Source organism: Heterodontus francisci, chromosome 12 (assembly GCF_036365525.1).
Source record: "Heterodontus francisci isolate sHetFra1 chromosome 12, sHetFra1.hap1, whole genome shotgun sequence".
Taxonomy (NCBI): domain Eukaryota; kingdom Metazoa; phylum Chordata; class Chondrichthyes; order Heterodontiformes; family Heterodontidae; genus Heterodontus; species Heterodontus francisci.
Genome location: NC_090382.1, coordinates 9,079,089 through 9,100,960, shown reverse-complemented (window position 1 = coordinate 9,100,960; position 21,872 = coordinate 9,079,089).

Genomic DNA, 21,872 nt, shown 5'->3' with positions numbered 1-21,872 from the left:
TTTCAGGGATAACTGAATGCCCTGTTTCCAGGGGAACTGACTGCCCTGTTTCCGGGGTAACTGATCTCCCTGTTTCCGGGGTAACTGACCGCCCTGTTTCCAGGATATCTGACCACCCTATTTCCGGGTATCTGACCACCCTGTTTCCAGGATAACTGACTGCCCTGTTTCCAGGATAACTGACTGCCCTATTTCCATGGTAACTGACTGCCCAGTTTCCAGGGTAACTGATCACCCTGCTTCCAGGATAACTGACTGCCCTGTTTCCAGGGTAACTGACCGCCCTGTTTCCAGGGTAATTGATCTCCCTGTTTCCGGGGTAACTGATCACCCTGTTTCCGGGTAACTGACTGCTCTGTTTCCAGGGTAACTGATCTCCCTGTTTCCAGGGTAACTGATCACCCTGTTTCAGGGGTAACTGACTGCCCTGTTTCCAGGGTAACTGATCTCCCTATTTCCAGTGTAACTGATCACCCTGTTTCCGGGGTAACACCTGCCCTGTTTCCAGGGCAACTGACCGCCCTGTTTCTGGGGTAACTGACTGCCCTGTTTCCAGGGTAACTGTTCATCCTGTTTCCGGGGTAACTGATCACCCTGTTTCCGGGGTAACTGACTGCCCTGTTTCCAGGGCAACTGTCCGCCTTGTTTCCGGGGTAACTGACTGCCCTGTTTCCAGGGTAACAGTTCACCCTGTTTCCGGGGTAAATGACTGCCCTGTTTCCAGGGTAACTGACCGCCCTGTTTTCGGGGTAACTGACCGCCCTGTTTTCAGGATAACTGACTGCACTGTTTCCAGGGTAACTGCTCACCCTTTTTCCGGGATAACTGTGTGCCCTGCTTCCAGGGTAAAAAACTGCCCTGTTTCTGGGGTAACTGACCGCCCTGTTGCCAGGATAACTGATCACCCTGTTTCCGGGGTAACTGAATAATCTGTTTCCAGGGTTACTGACCGCCCTGTTTCCAGGGTAACTGACTGCCCAGTTTCCAGGGTAACTGACTGCCCAGTATCCAGGGTAACTGATCACCCTGTTTCTGGGGTAACTGACCACCCTGTTTCCAGGGTAACTGACTGCCCAGTTTCCAGGGTCACTGAGCATCCTGTTTCCGGGATAACTGACTCCCCTGTTTCCAGGGTAACTGACTGCCCAGTTTCAAGGGTCACTGAGCATCCTGTTTCCGGGGTAACGGACTGCCCTGATTCCAGGCTAACTGACTGCCCAGTTTCCAGGGTAACTGATCACCCTGTTTCCAGGATAACTGACTCAGTTTCCGGGATAACTGACTGCTCTGTTTCCAGGGTAACAGACTGCCTTGTTTCCGGGGTAACTGACTGCCCTGTTTCTAGGGTAACTGATCACCCTGTTTCCGGGATAACTGACTGCCCTGTTTCCGGGATAACTGACTGCCCTGTTTCCAGGGTAACTGACTGCCCTGTTTCCGGGGTAACTGACTAATCTGTTTCCAGGGTTACTGACCGCCCTGTTTCCGGGGTAACTGACTGCCCTTTTTCCGGTGTAACTGACCGCCCTGTTTCCAGGATAACTGATCACCCTGTTTCCGGGGTAACTGACCGCCCTGTTTCCAGGATAACTGATCACCCTGTTTCTGGGGTAACTGACCACCCTGTTTCCAGGGTAACTGACTGCCCAGTTTCCAGGGTCACTGAGCATCCTGTTTCCGGGATAACTGACTCCCCTGTTTCCAGGGTAACTGACTGCCCAGTTTCAAGGGTCACTGAGCATCCTGTTTCCGGGGTAACTGACTGCCCTGTTTCCAGGCTAACTGACTGCCCAGTTTCCAGGGTAACTGATCACCCTGTTTCCAGGATAACTGACTCACTGTTTCCGGGATAACTGACTGCTCTGTTTCCAGGGTAACAGACTGCCTTGTTTCCAGGGTAACTGACTGCCCTGTTTCCGGGGTAACTGACTAATCTGTTTCCAGGGTTACTGACCGCCCTGTTTACGGGGTAACTGACTGCCCTTTTTCTGGTGTAACTGACCGCCCTGTTTCCAGGATAACTGATCACCCTGTTTCCGGGGTAACTGACCGCCCTGTTTCCAGGATAACTGATCACCCTGTTTCCGGGGTAACTGAGTAATCTGTTTCCAGGGTTACTGACCGCCCTGTTTCCGGGGTAACAGACTGCTCAGTTTCCAGGGTAACTGACTGCCCAGTATCCAGGGTAACTGATCACCCTGTTTCTGGGGTAACTGACCACCCTGTTTCCAGGGTAACTGACTGCCCAGTTTCCAGGGTCACTGAGCATCCTGTTTCCGGGATAACTGACTCCCCTGTTTCGAGGGTAACTGACTGCCCAGTTTCCAGGGTCACTGAGCATTCTGTTTCCGGGGTAACTGACTGCCCTGTTTCCAGGGTAACTGACTGCCTTGTTTCCGGGGTAACTGACTGCCCTGTTTCCGGGGTAACTGACTGCCCTGTTTCCAGGGTAACTGATCTCCCTATTTCCAGTGTAACTGATCACCCTGTTTCCGGGGTAACACCTGCCCTGTTTCCAGGGCAACTGACCGCCCTGTTTCTGGGGTAACTGACTGCCCTGTTTCCAGGGTAACTGTTCACCCTGTTTCCGGGGTAACTGATCACCCTGTTTCCGGGGTAACTGACTGCCCTGTTTCCAGGGCAACTGTCCGCCTTGTTTCCGGGGTAACTGACTGCCCTGTTTCCAGGGTAACAGTTCACCCTGTTTCCGGGGTAAATGACTGCCCTGTTTCCAGGGTAACTGCTCACCCTTTTTCCGGGATAACTGTGTGCCCTGCTTCCAGGGTAAAAAACTGCCCTGTTTCTGGGGTAACTGACCGCCCTGTTTCCAGGATAACTGATCACCCTGTTTCCGGGGTAACTGAATAATCTGTTTCCAGGGTTACTGACCGCCCTGTTTCCAGGTTAACTGACTGCCCAGTTTCCAGGGTAACTGACTGCCCAGTATCCAGGGTAACTGATCACCCTGTTTCTGGGGTAACTGACCACCCTGTTTCCAGGGTAACTGACTGCCCAGTTTCCAGGGTCACTGAGCATCCTGTTTCCGGGATAACTGACTCCCCTGTTTCCAGGGTAACTGACTGCCCAGTTTCAAGGGTCACTGAGCATCCTGTTTCCGGGGTAACGGACTGCCCTGATTCCAGGCTAACTGACTGCCCAGTTTCCAGGGTAACTGATCACCCTGTTTCCAGGATAACTGACTCACTGTTTCCGGGATAACTGACTGCTCTGTTTCCAGGGTAACAGACTGCCTTGTTTCCGGGGTAACTGACTGCCCTGTTTCTAGGGTAACTGATCACCCTGTTTCCGGGATAACTGACTGCCCTGTTTCCGGGATAACTGACTGCCCTGTTTCCAGGGTAACTGACTGCCTGTTTCCGGGGTAACTGACTAATCTGTTTCCAGGGTTACTGACCGCCCTGTTTCCGGGGTAACTGACTGCCCTTTTTCCGGTGTAACTGACCGCCCTGTTTCCAGGATAACTAATCACCCTGTTTCCGGGGTAACTGACCGCCCTGTTTCCAGGATAACTGATCACCCTGTTTCCGGGGTAACTGAGTAATCTGTTTCCAGGGTTACTGACCGCCCTGTTTCCGGGGTAACAGACTGCCCAGTTTCCAGGGTAACTGACTGCCCAGTATCCAGGGTAACTGATCACCCTGTTTCTGGGGTAACTGACCACCCTGTTTCCAGGGTAACTGTCTGCCCTGTTTCCAGGGTCACTGAGCATTCTGTTTCCGGGGTAACTGACTGCCCTGTTTCCACAGTAACTGACTGCCCTGCTTCCAGGGTAACTGATTGCCCTGTTTCCGGGATAACTGACTGCCCTGTTTCCAGGGTAACTGATCACTCTGTTTCCGGGATAACTGTGTGCCCTGCTTCCAGGGTAAAAAACTGCCCTGTTTCTGGGGTAACTGACCGCCCTGTTTCCAGGATAACTGATCACCCTGTTTCCGGGGTAACTGAGTAATCTGTTTCCAGGGTTACTGACCGCCCTGTTTCCAGGGTAACTGACTGCCCATTTTCCAGTGTAACTGACTGCCCAGTATCCAGGGTAACTGATCACCCTGTTTCTGGGGTAACTCACCACCCTGTTTCCAGGGTAACTGACTGCCCAGTTTCCAGGGTCACTGAGCATCCTTTTTCCGGGATAACTGACTCCCCTGTTTCCAGGGTAACTGACTGCCCAGTTTCAAGGGTCACTGAGCATCCTGTTTCCGGGGTAACTGACTGCCCTGTTTCCAGGCTAACTGACTGCCCAGTTTCCAGGGTAACTGATCACCCTGTTTCCAGGATAACTGACTCACTGTTTCCGGGATAACTGACTGCTCTGTTTCCAGGGTAACAGACTGCCTTGTTTCCAGGGTAACTGACTGCCCTGTTTCCGGGGTAACTGACTAATCTGTTTCCAGGGTTACTGACCGCCCTGTTTCCGGGGTAACTGACTGCCCTTTTTCTGGTGTAACTGACCGCCCTGTTTCCAGGATAACTGATCACCCTGTTTCCGGGGTAACTGACCGCCCTGTTTCCAGGATAACTGATCACCCTGTTTCCGGGGTAACTGAGTAATCTGTTTCCAGGGTTACTGACTGCCCTGTTTCCGGGGTAACAGACTGCCCAGTTTCCAGGGTAACTGACTGCCCAGTATCCAGGGTAACTGATCACCCTGTTTCTGGGGTAACTGACCACCCTGTTTCCAGGGTAACTGACTGCCCAGTTTCCAGGGTCACTGAGCATTCTGTTTCCGGGATAACTGACTCCCCTGTTTCGAGGGTAACTGACTGCCCAGTTTCCAGGGTCACTGAGCATTCTGTTTCCGGGGTAACTGACTGCCCTGTTTCCAGGGTAACTGACTGCCTTGTTTCCGGGGTAACTGACTGCCCTGTTTCTAGGGTAACTGATCACCCTGTTTCCGGGATAACTGACTGCCCTGTTTCCGGGATAACTGACTGCCCTGTTTCCAGGGTAACTGACTGTCCTGTTTCCAGGATAAATGATCACCCTTTTTCTGGGGTAACTGACTAATCTGTTTCCAGGGTTACTGACCGCCCTGTTTCCGGGGTAATTGACTGCCCTTTTTCCGGTGTAACTGACCGCCCTGTTTCCAGGATAACTGATCACCCTGTTTCCGGGGTAACTGACCACCCTGTTTCCAGGGTAAGTGACTGCCCAGTTTCCAGGGTAACTGATCACCCTGTTTCCAGGATAACTGACTGCCCTGTTTCCTGGGTAACTGAATGCCCTGTTTCCAGGGTAACAGACTGCCCAGTTTCCAGGTTAACTGATCGCCCTGTTTCCGGCATAACTGACTGCGCTGTTTCCAGGGTAACTGATTGTCCTGTTTCCAGGGTAACAGACTGCCCTGTTTCTGGGGTAACTGATCACCCTGTTTCCGGGGGAAATTACTAACCTGTTTCCAGGGTGACTGACTGCCCTGTTTCCAGGCTATCTGACTGCCTAGTTTCCGGGGTAACTGACTGCCCTGTTTCCAGGGTAACTGACTGCCCTGTTTCTGGAGTAACTGATCACCCTGTTTCAGGGGTAACTGACTAACCTGTTTCCAGGGTGACTGACTGCCCTGTTTCCAGGCTATCTGACTGCCCAGTTTCCGGGGTTACTGAATGCCCTGTTTCCAGGGTAACTGACTGCCCTGTTTCAGGGGTAACCGACTGCCCTGTTTCCAGGGTAACTGACTGCCCTGTTTCCGGGATAACTGACCGCCCGGTTACCGGCATAACTGACTGCGCTGTTTCCAGGGTAACTGATCTCCCTGTTTCCAGGGTTACTGATCACCCTGTTTCCGGGGTAACTGACTGCCCTGTTTCCAGGGTAACTGATCTCCCTATTTCCAATGTAACTGATCACCCTGTTTCCGGGGTAACACCTGCCCTGTTTCCAGGGCAACTGACTGCCCTGCTTCCGGGGTAACTGACTGCCCTGTTTCCAGGGTAACTGTTCACCCTGTTTCCGGGGTAACTGATCACCCTGTTTCCGGGGTAACTGACTGCCCTGTTTCCAGGGCAACTGTCCGCCCTGTTTCCGGGGTAACTGACAGCCCTGTTTTCAGGGTAACAGTTCACCCTGTTTCATGGGTAAATGACTGCCCTGTTTCCAGGGTAACTGACCGCCCTGTTTTCGGGGTAACTGACCTCCCTGTTTTCAGGATAACTGACTGCACTGTTTCCAGGGTAACTGCTCACCTTTTTTCCGGGATAACTGTGTGCCCTGCATCCAGGGTAAAAAACTGCCCTGTTTCTGGGGTAACTGAACGCCCTGTTTCCAGGATAACTGATCACCCTGTTTCCGGGGTAACTGAGTAATCTGTTTCCAGGGTTACTGACCGCCCTGTTTCCAGGGTAACTGACTGCCCAGTTTCCAGGGTAACTGACTGCCCAGTTTCCAGGGTCACTGAGCATCCTGTTTCCGGGATAACTGACTCCCCTGTTTCCAGGGTAACTGACTGCCCAGTTTCAAGGGTCACTGAGCATCCCGTTTCCGGGGTAACTGACTGCCCTGTTTCCAGGCTAACTGACTGCCCAGTTTCCAGGGTAACTGATCACCCTGTTTCCAGGATAACTGACTCACTGTTTCTGGGATAACTGACTGCTCTGTTTCCAGGGTAACAGACTGCCTTGTTTCCGGGGTAACTGACTGCCCTGTTTCTAGGGTAACTGATCACCCTGTTTCCGGGATAACTGACTGCCCTGTTTCCGGGATAACTGACTGCCCAGTATCCAGGGTAACTGATCACCCTGTTTCTGGGGTAACTGACCACCCTGTTTCCAGGGTAACTGACTGCCCAGTTTCCAGGGTCACTGAGCATCCTGTTTCCGGGATAACTGACTCCCCTGTTTCCAGGGTAACTGACTGCCCAGTTTCAAGGGTCACTGAGCATCCTGTTTCCGGGGTAACTGACTGCCCTGTTTCCAGGCTAACTGACTGCCCAGTTTCCAGGGTAACTGATCACCCTGTTTCCAGGATAACTGACTCACTGTTTCTGGGATAACTGACTGCTCTGTTTCCAGGGTAACAGACTGCCTTGTTTCCGGGGTAACTGACTGCCCTGTTTCTAGGGTAACTGATCACCCTGTTTCCGGGATAACTGACTGCCCTGTTTCCGGGATAACTGACTGCCCTGTTTCCAGGGTAACTGACTGTTCTGTTTCCGGGGTAATTGACTAATCTGTTTCCAGGGTTACTGACCGCCCTGTTTCCTGGGTAACTGACTGCCCTTTTTCCGGTGTAACTGACCGCCCTGTTTCCAGGATAACTGATCACCCTGTTTCCGGGGTAACTGACCGCCCTGTTTCCAGGATAACTGATCACCCTGTTTCCGGGGTAACTGAGTAATCTGTTTCCAGGGTTACTGACCGCCCTGTTTCCGGGGTAACAGACTGCTCAGTTTCCAGGGTAACTGACTGCCCAGTATCCAGGGTAACTGATCACCCTGTTTCTGGGGTAACTGACCACCCTGTTTCCAGGGTAATTGACTGCCCAGTTTCCAGGGTCACTGAGCATCCTGTTTCCGGGAGAACTGACTCCCCTGTTTCGAGGTTAACTGACTGCCCTGTTTCCAGGGTCACTGAGCATTCTGTTTCCGGGGTAACTGACTGCCCTATTTCCAGGGTAACTGACTGCCTTGTTTCCGGGGTAACTGACTGCCCTGTTTCTAGGGTAACTGATCACCCTGTTTCCGGGATAACTGACTGCCCTGTTTCCGGGATAACTGACTGCCCTGTTTCCAGGATAAATGATCACCCTGTTTCTGGGGTAACTGACTAATCTGTTTCCAGGGTTACTGACCGCCCTGTTTCCGGGGTAATTGACTGCCCTTTTTCCGGTGTAACTGACCGCCCTGTTTCCAGGATAACTGATCACCCTGTTTCCGGGGTAACTGACCACCCTGTTTCCAGGGTAAGTGACTGCCCAGTTTCCAGGGTAACTGATCACCCTGTTTCCAGGATAACTGACTGCCCTGTTTCCTGGGTAACTGAATGCCCTGTTTCCAGGGTAACAGACTGCCCAGTTTCCAGGTTAACTGATCGCCCTGTTTCCGGCATAACTGACTGCGCTGTTTCCAGGGTAACTGATTGTCCTGTTTCCAGGGTAACAGACTGCCCTGTTTCTGGTGTAACTGATCACCCTGTTTCCGGGGTAACTGACTAACGTGTTTCCAGGGTGACTGACTGCCCTGTTTCCAGGCTATCTGACTGCCCAGTTTCCGGGGTAACTGACTGCCCTGTTTCCAGGGTAACTGACTGCCCTGTTTCTGGAGTAACTGATCACCCTGTTTCAGGGGCAACAGACTAACCTGTTTCCAGGGTGACTGACTGCCCTGTTTCCAGGCTATCTGACTGCCCAGTTTCCGGGGTAACTGACCACCCTGTTTCCAGGGTAACTGACTGCCCTGTTTCCGGGATAACTGACCGCCCTGTTACCGGCATAACTGACTGCGCTGTTTCCAGGGTAACTGACTGCCCTGTTTCTGGTGTAACTGATCACCCTGTTTCCGGGGTAACTGACAAACCTGTTGCCAGGCTATCTGACTGCCCAGTTTCCGGGGTAACTGACTGCCCTGTTTCCAGGGTAACTGACTGCCCTGTTTCCGGGGTAACCGACTGCCCTGATTCCAGGGGAACTACTGCCCAGTTTCCAGGGTAACTGATCACCCTTTTTCCGGGATAACTGAGTGCTCTGTTTCCGGGATAACTGACTGCCCTGTTTCCACTGTAACTGATCACCGTGTTTCCGGGATAACTGACTGCCCTGTTTCCAGGGTAACTGACTGACCAGTTTCCAGGGTAACTGACTGCCCTGTTTCCAGGGTAACTGCTCACCCTGTTTCCGGGATAACTGACTGCCCTGTTTCCGGGATAATTGACTGTCCTGTTTCCAGTGTAACTGACTGCCCTGTTTCCTGGGTTATTGACCGCCCTGTTTCAGCGATAACTGACTGCCCTGTTTCCGGGGTAACTGACCGCCCTGTTTCCAGGATAACTGTTCACCCTGTTTCCGGGGTAACTGACCACCCTTTTTCCAGGATAACTGTCTGCCCTGTTTCCAGGATAACTGACTGCCCTGTTTCCGCGGTAACTGATCTCTCTGTTTCCGGGGTAACTGACCGCCCTGTTTCCAGGATAACTGACCGCCCTATTTCCGGGGTAACTGACTGCCCTTTTTCCAGGATAACTGACTGCCCTGTTTCCAGTTTAACTGACTGCCCTGTTTGCAGGGTAACAGACTGCCCAGTTTCCAGGTTAACTGATCACCCTGTTTCCGGGATAACTGACCGCCCTGTTTCCAGGATAACTGACCGCCCTATTTCCGGGGTAACTGACTGCCCTGTTTCCAGGATAACTGACTGCCCTGTTTCCAGTTTAACTGACTGCCCTGTTTGCAGGGTAGCAGACTGCACAGTTTCCAGGTTAACTGATCGCCCTGTTTCCAGGGTAACTGACTGCCCTGTTTCTGGGGTAACTGATCACCCTGTTTCCGGGGTAACTGACTAACCTGTTTCCAGGGTGACTGACTGCCCTGTTTCCAGGCTATCTGACTGCCCACTTTCCGGAGTAACTGACTGCCCTGTTTCCAGGGTAACTGACTGCCCTGTTTCCGGGCTAACCGACTGCGAGTTTCCAGGGTAACTGATCAACCTTTTTCCGGGAAAACTGACTGCCCTGTTTCCGGGATAACTGACTGCCCTGTTTCCAGGGTAACTGATCACCGTGTTTCCGGGATGAATGACTGCCCTGTTTCCAGGATAACTGACCGCCCTATTTCCGGGGTAACTGACTGCCCTGTTTCCAGGATAACTGACTGCCCTGTTTCCAGTTTAACTGACTGCCCTGTTTGCAGGGTAGCAGACTGCACAGTTTCCAGGTTAACTGATCGCCCTGTTTCCAGGGTAACTGACTGCCCTGTTTCTGGGGTAACTGATCACCCTGTTTCCGGGGTAACTGACTAACCTGTTTCCAGGGTGACTGACTGCCCTGTTTCCAGGCTATCTGACTGCCCACTTTCCGGAGTAACTGACTGCCCTGTTTCCAGGGTAACTGACTGCCCTGTTTCCGGGCTAACCGACTGCGAGTTTCCAGGGTAACTGATCAACCTTTTTCCGGGAAAACTGACTGCCCTGTTTCCGGGATAACTGACTGCCCTGTTTCCAGGGTAACTGATCACCGTGTTTCCGGGATGAATGACTGCCCTGTTTCCAGGGTAACTGACTGCCCTGTTTCCAGGGTAACTGACTGCCCAGTTTCCAGGGTAATTGACTGCCCTGTTTCCAGGGTAACTGCTAACCCTGTTTCCGGGATAACTTACTGCCCTGTTTCCGGGATAACTGACTGCCCTGTTTCCAGGGTAACTGACTGCCCTGTTTCCGGGGTAACTGACTGCCCTGTTTCCAGGGTAACTGATCACCCTGTTTCCGGGGTAACTCACTGCCCTTTTTCCGGGATAACTGACTGCCCCGTTTCCAGGATAACTGTCTGCCCAGTTTCCAGGGTAACTGATCACCCTGTTTCCGGGATATCTGACTGCCCTGTTTCTGGGATAACTGACTGCCCTGTTTCCAGGTTAACTCACTGTACTGTTTCCAGGGTAACTGACTGCCCTGTTTCCAGGGTAACTGACCTCCCTGTTTCCAGGATAACTGACTGCCCTATTTGCGGGGTATCTGTCTGCCCTGTTTCCAGGGTAACTGACTGCCCTGTTTCCAGGGTAACTGACTGCCCATTTTCCAGGGTAACTGATCACCCTGTTACCGGGATAACTGACTGCCCTGTTTCTGGGATAACTGACTTCCCTGTTTCCAGGGTAACTGACTGCCCTGTTTCCGGGGGAACTGACTGCCCTGTTTCTAGGGTAACTGACCGCCCTGTTTCCAGGATAACTGACTACCCTGTTTCCAGGGTAACTGATCACCCTGTTTCCGGGATAACTTTGTGCCCTGTTTCCAGGGTAAAAAACTGCCCTGTTTCCGGGGTAACTGACCGCCCTGTTTCCAGGATAACTGATCACCCTGTTTCCGGGGAACTGACTAATCTGTTTCCAGGGTTACTCACCGCCCTGTTTCCGGGGTAACTGACTGCCCTGTTTCCTGGGTAACTGACCGCCCTGTTTCCAGGATAACTGATCACCCTGTTTCCGGGGTAACTGACCACCCTGTTTCCAGGGTAACTGACCACCCTGTTTCCGGGATAACTGGCAGCCCTGTTTCCAGGGGAACTGACTGCCCTGTTTCTGGGGTAACTGATCACCCTGTTTCCGGGGTAACTGACTAACCTGTTTCCAGGGTGACTGACTGCCCTGTTTCCAGGGTCACTGACTGCCCAGTTTCCGGGGTAACTGACTGCCCAGTTTCCAGGGTAACTGACTGCCCTGTTTCCAGGGTAACTGACTGCCCTGTTTCTGGGTTAACTGACTGCCCTGTTTCCTGGGTAACTGACTGCCCTGTTTCAAGGGTAACTGACTGCCCAGTTTCCGGGGGAACTGACTGCCCAGTTTCCAGGGTAACTGACTGCCCTGTTTCCAGGGTAACTCACTGCCCTGTTTCCGGGTTAACTGACTGCCCTGTTTCCAGGGTAACTGACTGCCCTGTTTCCGGGATAACTGACTGCCCTGTTTCCAGGGTAACAGACCGCCCAGTATCCAGGTTAACTGATCGCCCTGTTTCCGGCACAACTGACTGCCCTGTTTCCGGAATAACTGGCTGCCCTGTTTCCAGGGTAACTGACTGCCCTGTTTCCAGGGGAACTTACTGCCCTGTTTCTGGGGTAACTGATCACCGTGTTTCCGGGGTAACTGACTAACCTGTTTCCAGGGTGACTGATTGCCCTGTTTCCAGGGTAACTGACCGCCCAGTTTCCGGGGTAACTGACTGCACTGTTTCCAGGGTAACTGACTGCCCTGTTTCCACGGTAACTGACTGCCCTGTTTCCAGGGTAACTGACTGCCCAGTTTCCAGGGTAACAGATCACCCTTTTTCCGGGATAACTGATCACCCTGTTACCGGCATAACTGAATGCCCTGTTTCCAGAGTAACTGATCACCCTGTTTCCGGGATAACTGACTGACCTGTTTCCAGGGTAACTGACTGCCCTGATTCCAGGGTAACTGACTGCCCAGTTTCCAGGGTAACTGATCACCCTTTTTCCGGGATAACTGACTGCCCTGTTTCCAGGGTAACTGACTGCCCTGTTTCCAGGGTAACTGATCACCCTTTTTCCGGGATAACTGACTGCCCTGTTTCCGTGATAACTGACTGCCCTGTTTCTGGGGTAACTGATCACCCTGTTTCCGGGATAACTGACTGCCCTGTTTCCAGGGTAACTGACCGCCCAGTTTCCAGGGAAACTGATCACCCTTTTTCCGGGATAACTGACTGCCCTGTTTCCAGGGTCACTGACTGCCCTATTTCCAGGGTAACTGATCACCCTGTTTCCAGGGTAACTGACTAACCTGTTTCCAGGGTGACTGATTGCCCTGTTTCCAGGGTAACTGACCGCCCAGTTTACAGGGTAACTGACTGCCCTGTTTCCACGGTAACTGACTGCCCTGTTTCCAGGGTAACTGACTGCCCTGTTTCCAGGGTCACTGAATGCCCTATTTCCAGGGTAACTGATCACCCTGTTTCCAGGGTAACTGACTAACCTGTTTCCAGGGTGACTGATTGCCCTGTTTCCAGGGTAACTGACCGCCCAGTTTCCGGGTTAACTGACTGCCCTGTTTCCAGGGTAACTGCCCTGTTTCCGGGTTAACTGACTGCCCTGTTTCCAGGGTAACAGACCGCCCAGTTTCCAGGTTAACTGATCGCCCTGTTTCCGGGATAACTGACTGCCCTTTTTCCGGGATAACTGGCTGCCCTGTTTCCAGGGTAACTGACTGCCCTGTTTCCAGGGGAACTGACTGCCCTGTTTCTGGGGGAACTGATCACCGTGTTTCCGGGGTAACTGACTAACCTGTTTCCAGGGTGACTGACTGCCCTGTTTCCAGGGTAACTGATCACCCTGTTTCCGGGGAACTGACTAATCTGTTTCCAGGGTTACTGACCGCCCTGTTTCCGGGGTAACTGACTGCCCTGTTTCCTGGGTAACTGACCGCCCTGTTTCCAGGATAACTGATCACCCTGTTTCCGGGGTAACTGACCACCCTGTTTCCAGGGTAACTGATCACCCTGTTACCGGGATAACTGAATGCCCTGTTTCCAGAGTAACTGATCACCCTGTTTCCGGGATAACTGACTGACCTGTTTCCAGGGTAACTGACTGCCCTGATTCCAGGGTAACTGACTGCCCAGTTTCCAGGGTAACTGATCACCCTTTTTCCGGGATAACTGACTGCCCTGTTTCCAGGGTAACTGACTGCCCAGTTTCCAGGGTAACTGATCACCCTGTTTCCGGGATAACTGGCAGCCCTGTTTCCAGGGGAACTGACTGCCCTGTTTCTGGGGTAACTGATCACCCTGTTTCCGGGGTAACTGACTAACCTGTTTCCAGGGTGACTGACTGCCCTGTTTCCAGGGTAACTGACTGCCCAGTTTCCGGGGTAACTGACTGCCCAGTTTCCAGGGTAACTGACTGCCCTGTTTCCAGGGTAACTGACTGCCCTGTTTCTGGGTTAACTGACTGCCCTGTTTCCTGGGTAACTGACTGCCCTGTTTCCAGGGTAACTGACTGCCCAGTTTCCGGGGGAACTGACTGCCCAGTTTCAAGGGTAACTGACTGCCCTGTTTCCAGGGTAACTCACTGCCCTGTTTCCGGGTTAACTGACTGCCCTGTTTCCAGGGTAACTGACTGCCCTGTTTCCGGGATAACTGACTGCCCTGTTTCCAGGGTAACAGACCGCCCAGTATCCAGGTTAACTGATCGCCCTGTTTCCGGCACAACTGACTGCCCTGTTTCCGGAATAACTGGCTGCCCTGTTTCCAGGGTAACTGACTGCCCTGTTTCCAGGGGAACTTACTGCCCTGTTTCTGGGGTAACTGATCACCGTGTTTCCGGGGTAACTGACTAACCTGTTTCCAGGGTGACTGATTGCCCTGTTTCCAGGGTAACTGACCGCCCAGTTTCCGGGGTAACTGACTGCACTGTTTCCAGGGTAACTGACTGCCCTGTTTCCACGGTAACTGACTGCCCTGTTTCCAGGGTAACTGACTGCCCAGTTTCCAGGGTAACAGATCACCCTTTTTCCGGGATAACTGATCACCCTGTTACCGGGATAACTGAATGCCCTGTTTCCAGAGTAACTGATCACCCTGTTTCCGGGATAACTGACTGACCTGTTTCCAGGGTAACTGACTGCCCTGATTCCAGGGTAACTGACTGCCCAGTTTCCAGGGTAACTGATCACCCTTTTTCCGGGATAACTGACTGCCCTGTTTCCAGGGTAACTGACTGCCCAGTTTCCAGGGTAACTGATCACCCTTTTTCCGGGATAACTGACTGCCCTGTTTCCGTGATAACTGACTGCCCTGTTTCTGGGGTAACTGATCACCCTGTTTCCGGGATAACTGACTGCCCTGTTTCCAGGGTAACTGACTGCCCAGTTTCCAGGGAAACTGATCACCCTTTTTCCGGGATAACTGACTGCCCTGTTTCCAGGGTCACTGACTGCCCTATTTCCAGGGTAACTGATCACCCTGTTTCCAGGGTAACTGACTAACCTGTTTCCAGGGTGACTGATTGCCCTGTTTCCAGGGTAACTGACCGCCCTGTTTACAGGGTAACTGACTGCCCTGTTTCCACGGTAACTGACTGCCCTATTTCCAGGGTAACTGACTGCCCTGTTTCCAGGGTCACTGAATGCCCTGTTTCCAGGGTAACTGACTAACCTGTTTCCAGGGTCACTGATTGCCCTGTTTCCAGGGTAACTGACCGCCGAGTTTCCGGGTTAACTGACTGCCCTGTTTCCAGGGTAACTGCCCTGTTTCCGGGTTAACTGACTGCCCTGTTTCCAGGGTAACAGACCGCCCAGTTTCCAGGTTAACTGATCGCCCTGTTTCCGGGATAACTGACTGCCCTTTTTCCGGGATAACTGGCTGCCCTGTTTCCAGGGTAACTGACTGCCCTGTTTCCAGGGGAACTGACTGCCCTGTTTCTGGGGGAACTGATCACCGTGTTTCCGGGGTAACTGACTAACCTGTTTCCAGGGTGACTGACTGCCCTGTTTCCAGGGTAACTGACCGCCCAGTTTCCGGGGTAACTGACTGCCCTGTTTCCAGGGTAACTGACTGCCCAGTTTCCAGGGTAACAGATCACCCTTTTTCAGGGATAACTTATCACCCTTTTTCCGGGATAACTGAATGCCCTGTTTCCAGGGTAACTGATCACCCTGTTTCCGGGATAACTGACTGACCTGTTTCCAGGGTAACTGACTGCCCTGTTTCCAGGGTAACTGACTGCCCAGTTTCCAGGGTAACTGATCACCCTTTTTCCGGGATATCTGACTGCCCTGTTTCCAGGGTAACTGACTGCCCAGTTTCCAGGGTAACTGATCACCCTTTTTCCGGGATAACTGACTGCCCTGTTTCCGTGATAACTGACTGCCCTGTTTCCAGGGTAACTGATCACCCTGTTTCCGGGATAAATGACTGCCCTGTTTCCAGGGTAACTGACTGCCCAGTTTCCAGGGAAACTGATCACCCTTTTTCCGGGATAACTGACTGCCCTGTTTCCAGGGTCACTGACTGCCCTATTTCCAGGGTAACTGATCACCCTGTTTCCAGGGTAACTGACTGCCCTTTTTCCGGGAGAACTGACTGCCCCGTTTCCAGGGTAACTGTCTGCCCAGTTTCCAGGGTAACTGATCACCCTGTTTCCGGGATATCTGACTGCCCTGTTTCTGGGATAACTGACTGCCCTGTTTCCAGGTTAACTCACTGTACTGTTTCCAGGGTAACTGACTGCCCTGTTTCCAGGGTAACTGACCTCCCTGTTTCCAGGATAACTGACTGCCCTATTTGCGGGGTATCTGTATGCCCTGTTTCGAGGGTAACTGACTGCCCTGTTTCCAGGGTAACTGACTGCCCATTTTCCAGGGTAACTGATCACCCTGTTACCGGGATAACTGACTGCCCTGTTTCCGGGATAACTGACTTCCCTGTTTCCAGGGTAACTGACTGCCCTGTTTCCGGGGTAACTGACTGCCCTGTTTCTAGGGTAACTGACCGCCCTGTTTCCAGGATAACTGACTGCCCTGTTTCCAGGGTAACTGATCACTCTGTTTCTGGGATAACTGTGTGCCCTGTTTCCAGGGTAAAAAACTGCCCTGTTTCCGGGGTAACTGACTGCCCTGTTTCCAGGATAACTGATCACCCTGTTGCCGGGGAACTGACTAATCTGTTTCCAGGGTTACTGACTGCCCTGTTTCCGGGGAAACTGACCGCCCTGTTTCCAGGATAACTGATCACCCTGTTTCCGGGGTAACTGACCACCCTGTTTCCAGGGTAACTGACCACCCTGTTTCCGGGATAACTGGCTGCCCTGTTTCCAGGGGAACTGACTGCCCTGTTTCTGGGGTAACTGATCACCCTGTTTCCGGGGTAACTGACTAACCTGTTTCCAGGGTGACTGACTGCCCTGTTTCCAGGGTAACTGACTGCCCAGTTTCCGGGGTAACTGACTGCCCAGTTTCCAGGGTAACTGACTGCCCTGATTCCAGGGTAACTGACTGCCCTGTTTCCGGGTTAACTGACTGCCCTGTTTCCTGGGTAACTGACAGCCCTGTTTCCAGGGTAACTGACTGCCCAGTTTCCGGGGGAACTGACTGCCCAGTTTCCAGGGTAACTGACTGCCCTACTTCCAGGGTAACTGATCACCCTGTTTCCAGGGTAACTGACTGCCCTTTTTCCGGGATAACTGACTGCCCCGTTTCCAGGGTAACTGTCTGCCCAGTTTCCAGGGTAACTGATCACCCTGTTTCCGGGATATCTGACTGCCCTGTTTCTGGGATAACTGACTGCCCTGTTTCCAGGTTAACTCACTGTACTGTTTCCAGGGTAACTGACTGCCCTGTTTCCAGGGTAACTGACCTCCCTGTTTCCAGGATAACTGACTGCCCTATTTGCGGGGTATCTGTCTGCCCTGATTCCAGGGTAACTGACTGCCCTGTTTCCAGGGTAACTGACTGCCCATTTTCCAGGGTAACTGATCACCCTGTTACCGGGATAACTGACTGCCCTGTTTCCGGGATAACTGACTTCCCTGTTTCCAGGGTAACTGACTGCCCTGTTTCTGGGGTAACTGACTGCCCTGTTTCTAGGGTAACTGACTGCCCTGTTTCCAGGATAACTGACTGCCCTGTTTCCAGGGTAACTGATCACCCTGTTTCCGGGATAACTCTGTGCCCTGTTTCCAGGGTAAAAAACTGCCCTGTTTCCGGGGTAACTGACCGCCCTGTTTCCAGGATAACTGATCACCCTGTTTCCGGGGAACTGACTAATCTGTTTCCAGGGTTACTGACCGCCCTGTTTCCGGGGTAACTGACTGCCCTGTTTCCTGGGTAACTGACCGCCCTGTTTCCAGGATAACTGATCACCCTGTTTCCGGGGTAACTGACCACCCTGTTTCCAGGGTAACTGACCACCCTGTTTCCGGGATAACTGGCTGCCCTGTTTCCAGGGGAACTGGCTGCCCTGTTTCTGGGGTAACTGATCACCCTGTTTCCGGGGTAACTGACTAACCTGTTTCCAGGGTGACTGACTGCCCTGTTTCCAGGGTAACTGACTGCCCAGTTTCTGGGGTAACTGACTGCCCAGTTACCAGGGTAACTGACTGCCCTGTTTCCAGGGTAACTGACTGCCCTGTTTCTGGGTTAACTGACTGCCCAGTTTCCGGGGGAACTGACTGCCCAGTTTCCAGGGTAACTAACTGCCCTGTTTCCAGGGTAACTCACTGCCCTGTTTCCGGGTTAACTGACTGCCCTGTTTCCAGGGTAACTGACTGCCCTGTTTCCGGGATAACTGACTGCCCTGTTTCCAGGGTAACAGACCGCCCAGTTTCCAGGTTAACTGATCGCCCTGTTTCCGGGACAACTGACTGCCCTGTTTCCGGGATAACTGGCTGCCCTGTTTCCAGGGTAACTGACTGCCCTGTTTCCAGTGGAACTTACTGCCCTGTTTCTGGGGTAACTGATCACCGTGTTTCCGGGGTAACTGACTAACCTGTTTCCAGGGTGACTGATTGCCCTGTTTCCAGGGTAACTGACCGCCCAGTTTCCGGGGTAACTGACTGCCCTGTTTCCAGGGTAACTGACTGCCCTGTTTCCACGGTAACTGACTGCCCTGTTTCCAGGGTAACTGACTGCCCAGTTTCCAGGGTAACAGATCACCCTTTTTCCGGGATAACTGATCACCCTGTTTCCGGGGATAACTGAATGCCCTGTTTCCAGAGTAACTGATCACCCTGTTTCCGGGATAACTGACTGACCTGTTTCCAGGGTAACTGACTGCCCTGATTCCAGGGTAACTGACTGCCCAGTTTCCAGGGTAACTGATCACACTTTTTCCGGGATAACTGACTGCCCTGTTTCCAGGGTAACTGACTGCCCAGTTTCCAGGGTAACTGATCACCCTTTTTCCGGGATAACTGACTGCCCTGTTTCCGTGATAACTGACTGCCCTGTTTCTGGGGTAACTGATCACCCTGTTTCCGGGATAACTGACTGCCCTGTTTCCAGGGTAACTGACTGCCCAGTTTCCAGGGAAACTGATCACCCTTTTTCCGGGATAACTGACTGCCCTGTTTCCAGGGTCACTGACTGCCCTATTTCCAGGGTAACTGATCACCCTGTTTCCAGGGTAACTGACTGCCCAGTTTCCAGGGTAACTGACTGCCCTGTTTCCAGGGTAACTGACTGCCCTGTTTCCGTGTTAACTGACTTCCCTGTTTCCTGGGTAACTGACTGCCCTGTTTCCAGGGTAACTGACTGCCCAGTTTCCGGGGGAACTGACTGCCCAGTTTCCAGGGTAACTGACTGCCCTGTTTCCGGGATAACTGACTGCCCTGTTTCCAGGGTAACTGCCCTGTTTCCGGGTTAACTGACTGCCCTGTTTCCAGGGTAACAGACCGCCCAGTTTCCAGGTTAACTGATCGCCCTGTTTCCGGGATAACTGACTGCCCTGTTTCCGGGATAACTGGCTGCCCTGTTTCCAGGGTAACTGACTGCCCTGTTTCCAGGGGAACTGACTGCCCTGTTTCTGGGGTAACTGATCACCGTGTTTCCGGGGTAACTGACTAACCTGTTTCCAGGGTGACTGACTGCCCTGTTTCCAGGGTAACTGACCGACCAGTTTCCGGGGTAACTGACTGCCCTGTTTCCAGGGTAACTGACTGCCCTGTTTCCACGGTAACTGACTGCCCTGTTTCCAGGGTAACTGACTGCCCAGTTTCCAGGGTAACAGATCACCCTTTTTCAGGGATAACTGATCACCCTTTTTCCGGGATAACTGAATGCCCTGTTTCCAGGGTAACTGATCACCCTGTTTCCGGGATAACTGACTGACCTGTTTCCAGGGTAACTGACTGCCCTGTTTCCAGGGTAACTGACTGCCCAGTTTCCAGGGTAACTGATCACCTTTTTTCCGGGATAACTGACTGCCCTGTTTCCAGGGTAACTGACTGCCCAGTTTCCAGGGTAACTGATCACCCTTTTTCCAGGATAACTGACTGCCCTGTTTCCGTGATAACTGACTGCCCTGTTTCCAGGGTAACAAATCACCCTGTTTCCGGGATAACTGACTGCCCTGTTTCCAGGGTCACTGACTGCCCTACTTCCAGGGTAACTGATCACCCTGTTTCCAGGGTAACTGACTGCCCTTTTTCCCGGATAACTGTCTGCCCCGTTTCCAGGGTAACTGTCTGCCCAGTTTCCAGGGTAACTGATCACCCTGTTTCCGGGATATCTGACTGCCCTGTTTCTGGGATAACTGACTGCCCTGTTTCCAGGCTAACTCACTGTACTGTTTCCAGGGTAACTGACTGCCCTGTTTCCAGGGTAACTGACCTCCCTGTTTCCAGGATAACTGACTGCCCTATTTGCGGGGTATCTGTCTGCCCTGTTTCCAGGGTAACTGACTGCCCTGTTTCCAGGGTAACTGACTGCCCATTTTCCAGGGTAACTGATCACCCTGTTACCGGGATAACAGACTGCCCTGTTTCCGGGATAACTGACTTCCCTGTTTCCAGGGTAACTGACTGCCCTGTTTCCGGGGTAACTGACTGCCCTGTTTCTAGGGTAACTGACCGCCCTGTATCCAGGATAACTGACTGCCCTGTTTCCAGGGTAACTGATCACCCTGTTTCCGGGATAACTGTGTGCCCTGTTTCCAGGGTAAAAAACTGCCCTGTTTCCGGGGTAACTGACCGCCCTGTTTCCAGGATAACTGATCACCCTGTTTCCGGGGAACTGACTAATCTGTTTCCAGGGTTACTGACCGCCCTGTTTCCGGGGTAACTGACTGCCCTGATTCCGGGGTAACTGACCGCCCTGTTTCCAGGATAACTGAACAACCTGTTTCCGGGGTAAATGACCACCCTGTTTCCAGGGTAACTGACCACCCTGTTTCCGGGATAACTGGCTGCCCTGTTTCCAGGGGAACTGACTGCCCTGTTTCTGGGATAACTGACTAACCTGTTTCCAGGGTGACTGACTGGCCTGTTTCCAGGGTAACTGACTGCCCAGTTTCCGGGGTAACTGACTGCCCAGTTTCCAGGGTAACTGACTGCACTGTTTCCAGGGTAACTGACTGCCCTGTTTCCGGGTTAACTGACTGCCCTGTTTCCAGGGTAACTGACTGCCCAGTTTCCGGGGGAACTGACTGCCCAGTTTCCAGGGTAACTGACTGCCCTGTTTCCAGGGTAACTGACTGCCCTTTTTCCGGGTTAACTGACTGCCCTGTTTCCAGGGTAACTGACTGCCCTGTTTCCGGGTTAACTGACTGCCCTGTTTCCAGGGTAACAGACCGCCCAGTTTCCAGGTTAACTGATCGCCCTGTTTCCGGGATAACTGACTGCCCTGTTTCCGGGATAACTGGCTGCCCTGTTTCCAGGGTAACTGACTCCCCTGTTTCCAGGGGAACTGACTGCCCTGTTTCTGGGGTAACTGATCACCGTGTTTCCGGGGTAACTGACTAACCTGTTTCCAGGGTGACTGATTGCCCTGTTTCCAGGGTAACTGACTGCCCTGTTTCCAGGGTAACTGACTGCCCTGTTTCCGGGTTAACTGACTGCCCTGTTTCCAGGGTAACTGACTGCCCTGTTTCCGGGTTAACTGACTGCCCTGTTTCCAGGGTAACAGACCGCCCAGTTTCCAGGTTAACTGATCGCCCTGTTTCCGGGATAACTGACTGCCCTGTTTCCAGGTAACTGACCGCCCTGTTTCCAGGATAACTGACTGCCGTATTTCCGGGGTATCTGTCTGCCCTGTTTCCAGGGTAACTGACTGCCCTGTTTCCAGGGTAACTGACTGCCCATTTTCCAGGGTAACTGATCACCCTGTTACCGGGATAACTGACCGCCCAGTTTCCGGGGTAACTGAATGCCCTGTTTCCCGAGTAACTGATCACCCTGTTTCCGGGATAACTGACTGACCTGTTTCCAGGGTAACTGACCGCCCTGTTTCCAGGATAACTGACTGCCCTGTTTCCAGGGTAACTGATCACCCTGTTTCCGGGATAACTGTGTGCCCTGTTTCCAGGGTAAAAAACTGCCCTGTTTCCGGGGTAACTGACCGCCCTGTTTCCAGGATAACTGATCACCCTGTTTCCGGGAAACTGACTAATCTTTTTCCAGGGTTACTGACCGCCCTGTTTCCGGTGTAACTGACTGCCCAGTTTCCCGGGTAACTGACTGCCCAGTATGCAGGGTAACTGATCA